At 34.9% G+C, this 5,537-nt stretch overlaps 1 non-coding gene across 1 annotated transcript; it reads left to right on the forward strand.

Moving 5' to 3' along the window:
- Positions 1–5,155: 5,155 nt before the first annotated feature.
- Positions 5,156–5,231, forward strand: TRNAQ-UUG (transfer RNA glutamine (anticodon UUG)). The gene has a single exon. It is a non-coding gene; the product is annotated as a tRNA-Gln (tRNA).
- Positions 5,232–5,537: the final 306 nt, after the last annotated feature.

Consider the following 5,537-nt stretch of genomic DNA (forward strand, 5'->3'; position numbering starts at 1 on the left):
GAATTTCAACATCTAAAGTGAACATTCAGCCAACTCTACTTCCTTTTGCGACCAATCTGCACTTATCATTAAAGTCTTCTACAAAACAACCTTTTGCATTGAATCACCTACAACCCCTGCTCTACCATTTGGCCAACAAACACTAGATTCTTTGTAATTGAAGGCACATATAATACATCTTTTAGACTCTTTGTCTGGCCATCATACAAGAACAAGGGAACCTTTCCAATGTGTGAAATTGGGTGGCATGAATTATCACTCGTCTACACATAACCATGATTTTGTAAGTCCTGCATCTCTCCAAACCATTCAACATGACTAGTCATATGATTAGATGCACTTGAATCGACATACCATACATCATCATGTGTCCCCTTTCCTGTAACTGCATTCATCATATGCTGCATAATAAACAGACACTCATTTTTGTCTTCATTCTGTCGTGAAGACGATGCATTGTTTCCTTGCTGCAATTTGTCACTGTGAATATAATCCTTCTTAGCATAACAATTGGCTACAATATGTCCTATTTTGCCACAATGATGGCAAACAATAGCAAAATTTCCAAAGCCTCTGTTCTGCTATCCATCTCTTCCTTTAGAGCTCCCCTTGCCTCTAAAGTTTCATCTGCCTCCAGAAACCTGCAATTCACCAAACTATTGATTGAACCTATTTTGCTGGTTATCGCTAACACGTCCCATACCATGGCCTCTCGAAGAGGATCTACCACGTTCCCTTCCTAAATTTGAGTAAAATGCTTGGACCTGTTCACCATTTCTTTCAGACGAATCACCGTGCATATTGATCTCTTCGGTATCATGAGAGAGATTAGCTCATCAAAATCTGGAAATGGCTTTCATACATATACTGAAGTAATAAATGATTTCCATGCCTTCTCATTGTTAAGGCCACTCAGAGTGGATGAAACCAAATCATCATCATCCGGCATTGCATCAATCGTTGCTAAAGCATCTGCAATGCTCCTCACCTTCAACACACACTCATTGACAGACATTTTTCCTTTCTTCAAGGCATTCAACTCTTACTTGAGTTGAATCTTTCGTGCCTTTGTATTTACTGGAAACATGCTCTCAAAAATTGTCCAAGCTGCATGTGAAGTTTCTACATTCTTGATATGTCCCAACATAGTATTATCAATGACTAGAGATAGCCAGTACATCACCTTTTTATCTTTCGCATTCCACTCTTTCCATGCTTTTAACTCATGTGTAGTCGGAGGGATACCCAGCTCTGGCTCCTTTTCTTCACATGAAACAAACTCATAAAGGCCCTTCCCAATGAGGAAGTTTGTCACATGAAACTTCCATGAAGGGTCATTGTTCTTGTCGAGCTTCTCAATAATGGGATTTCCACAGTTCTCTACCATTATCACAAACAAGGATACAACACAGCAAGCTAGTCTTCTGCAATCTTTCACAACACATGCACAGCAATACACCAAGCAATCTTTTTCACTGATTGCTCAATAGTACATGTAATCTACCACCTATTTGCAGATAAACCTTATGTTTGCTTCCTGAAAACACCTCAAAAATTACAGATTCACAATATGTAACCTATGCACCTACTTTCGGTCAATACAGTCGAAATCACAGTATAATTTGAAACTGCTGTCCGCAACCTTGCGACTCTAAAATGTGGCCTAAAACGGCCTTAGACACCCAAAATAACTGCGGGAAAGTCCTAAAGGGCTTATCTATAGAATACAGTGATCTAATCACACACAAATCTCACATCAATCTGAGATTTTTGCTCGACCCTGCTTCTGGTGCCTTCACAGGCACTATCCAAGAGAGAGAGTGTAAGAATGGGAGAGCTTCTTACCCATTGCTTGCTTACTCAAACCTTGCTTCTTCTCCTTCACTTCAACCTTAAAAATAAGCCTCTCTCAGTGGTGCGGCTCTGATACCATGTCAAGAATCGCGTGATGGGGGAGCTTGCTTGAGCTACTGCGCCAAACACACACTGTATACACAAGAGGAAGCTCACTCAAGAACACAAGAAGAGAGATGGATGCTAAAACGTTTTCTTGCTGATTTTTCTTCTTCTTCCACACACTTTACAACGTACACAAAGTATAGATAAGATACAACATAAAGGAAAGTGACCTTCTAAGTCAAACAGTGCATAACTGACTACACTAATCGATTGGCACTATATCTTGCCAGTTGTAGGTAGGTGTAACAAACTGAATATAATAAGTGATGAGTCAGTGGCCATGTGAGTATCATAATGACCACCAATGTGCTAAGTGTAGATGTGCGGACTTATCTAGCCAGGTGGTCCATCATCAATGTCCGGAGCTTGCCATCTCAACAGAAGTTACATCATGAATTTTGGTAATAATAAAACCTCCATCTTTTGAACCTTTCGGAAAGAATCCCTTTTTTGCAAGACTAATTCCCTTGATTCATACTTTGACCGAACCAATTTCGAATCAAATGACAATTCATGTGACATGTTCCGTAGTTGCTTAAGCTTCATACTTGTCTGAGCCACGAGAACCCTTAAACCCTTTTAAAAAACCAAAAAAGTTCATATTCTTTTCTCTCCCTTATTATTTGTTATGGTAATGAAGGTATTACCAAAAGTTAATTAAGTATAGGCAATACCGTGGTGTTTTTTTAATCCTTAATGGTGTCCAAGATTTCAAAAAACTTTAGTTCCTTAACACACTTGAGCTACAACATTTCTACAAACAATAGTTTCTTAAAAATAGTAATTTCTTCCTTCGCCTTAACCTATAAACTTTTTAAAAGCGTAAGAGTTCCTCTACTATTTTGGGAGCAAAGCGAAGATATATCTAAAGCATTTTTCTCTCTCATACTTTGGTAAATTAGCGATTTGTCTATATAAAATAAACATATCGTTGTACTCTAGTCCTCTATAATGATAAAAATCGTTAAAAGGAGGAACATCTAAAAAACCAAGATTAAGAAGGGTTTCCATGAAAGAATAGATTATATCTTGCATATTCCTTGAAAAGACTTGATAGGGTTCATAACTTAATTCCGGTTCAATCACACATGCCTAAATTCCAAGCGAGTATTTCGGGATTAAGTACAAAAAAACAAATGTTTTTTCCCTCCTTAGTATTCGGGATTTCTTTTAAATCATTCAAAGAACTCTAATATGATTCCAAAACTTCGATTGAGCCCTTTTTCTGAGCTGGCCATGACGTACTATGTAATTGTGCCATAATGGGATGCTTAGTAAGATCCCCTTGGCATATAGCTACCTCACTGAAACTATAGAGTAGAATAATTATAAAAAGTATAAGAAACGCCCATCTAATGCTAGAAATTTTTATTTGTTTCTTTCAAGAAAATCTAGCAAAAATAAGAGACGAAGACATAAATAAGCTAAAAATAAATAAACCAAAAAAAGATAAACCAAGACTACGGATTTTAGATCCTAGAGCCAACATTTATGTATTCTTCTATGCATTTCTCTTGCATTTCTAGTATTCATAGCCATTCGAATAGGACATGCTTTATGGTTTATCACAACCTTCGCGAAAGGAATAAAATAAATTGATATTGGTTTTTTTTAATGCTTTAATTACTTAGGATTATCATTTTCTAATGCTAAGTATTGCAATGTAATTTTAGGGTCATGCATTTTTTATATTAGATTTAGGGTTTTCGTTTGTTATCGTTATTTTACGCAATTTCCTAGTCTCTCTGTTTGTAGTTGTTACTTTAAGAAAATTCCTAATTTTTGTAATTTTTGTACAGCTTGTTACCTTTATTTCAAGCAATTCTTGTATAGCTTGCATTCATTATTTTCCATTTCTTGTAAGACTTGCAATGGCAATAATTGGATTAGTTTAGCTACAAATAGAATTAAGAGTTTCGGGTTAAACATTTCCACTATTCATAAGTTATGTTGTCTAATTGTTGTCTTAAGCTTTCTTTCGTTAAGTAATTTCTGTGAAAATCATAATGTCATTGCCGAACATCCTAAAGAAAGGAAAAATCAAAGAAAAAATCGCATCAGAGTTGTTTTTTTCATTTAATAACCACATAGAAATCTCTCTTCTAATTAATAATAATAATATAATAATAATAATTAGGTATATAGATCAGTTGGTAGAGCATTGGACTTTTAATCGAATGATCGTAGGTTCAAGTCCCGTTATGCTCAGAAGCATTAAAACATTAAATGCTCTAGGCAGATGGTACCATCTAATGGAGATTATTATGCCATGATAATCTCCAATCCAGACCGCCCTTTGTGAAAAAGGGCAAACACGAGCTCATCCCTTCGTTTAACTGCGATAAAGAAAACAAAAGATTAAAAATAACATAATGTCAAATCATTTTTTCCTTTGTTTCTTTTAGGGAGTGAAAAGACAAAAAATTGGTCATGGATTTTTGAAAGAAAAAAAATACTATTACTATTAGAATTTACAATGTAATTTTAATGTCATATAATGGAGGTCGACCTTCAATTTCATATCTAAATATCATTGTAGAATTATTTTCTTTTATCCATTAATGTCAAAAAGTTTAAATCGCCTAGTAGGTCATAAAAAACTTAGCTCAAGCAAAGCAAAGAAATAAACATTTCCAAACAAAGCAATAAAGCGCAAGGAAATAAAATGGTTTAAGTTGACTCAAATTAAAAGAATTGCAATTACTACCTTACTTGTCTATTTGTTTCTTATCCATTTTTTCCAATTAAATCAAATAACAAAATCCCATAAAATGAAGCAAAAAATAGTTGCATTAGGCTCATTTTCAAATTTGATTCTATGATTTAAAACTATATAAATGTTAACTCATTTGTGCAGTTTTTCATCTTTCAATTATACCTATCTATTTTTCTCCGTCTCTGCATAGCTATGGATACATATTTGGCTTTAGCGCTCCATTTACTTAGTTTATTCCGTTAAAACTTACTTTCTTTCAAATAAATACAAACTAACATGGTGAGAAAAATTTCATCCCTTTCCTCTATATCAATCACATAGTTCACTTTATGAGGTTACTTTCCAAAGGAATGGCTTCAAATTCTGAGAATGAGAAGATAGGAAATCTTATGTTCAATAATGATACCATCATTAAAAAAGAAGATATGGTTAAATACACTAGATCCTATGGAAAAAGCCATGCCAAGTTACATTTTTTTAGCATTCATGGCTCAATTGGATAGAGTGCCTGGCTTTGAACCAGGTGGTTAGAGGTTCAAGTCCTCTCTGCGATGCACAGGCAAGACACATCACTGTCTATTCTTAGTTTTGGCCCTCAAAAGCCTTAATTACTTTGGTTTACTTACTTATCAATGTATATGTCTATTCGATGCAAAACCAACGATTTCAGGTCCATGGGCTTTTTTATTTGTTTTTTACATGTGCCACTAAGCATTAGGGATATTTAGTAGTTGATTTAATGTGGAAACAAGAAAGTAAACCTTTCTCAAATGAGGAAATTCAAAGCTAGCCCAATGCACATCGACAAGAAAGTTTGGTATTTTGACATCAACTGTTTGTCTTTTAAAGGTACGTGAACTGT

Source organism: Lygodium microphyllum, chromosome 21, assembly GCF_053477565.2.
Source record: "Lygodium microphyllum isolate KBCC chromosome 21, Lygodium_microphyllum_v1.1.10, whole genome shotgun sequence".
Lineage (NCBI taxonomy): Eukaryota > Viridiplantae > Streptophyta > Polypodiopsida > Schizaeales > Lygodiaceae > Lygodium > Lygodium microphyllum.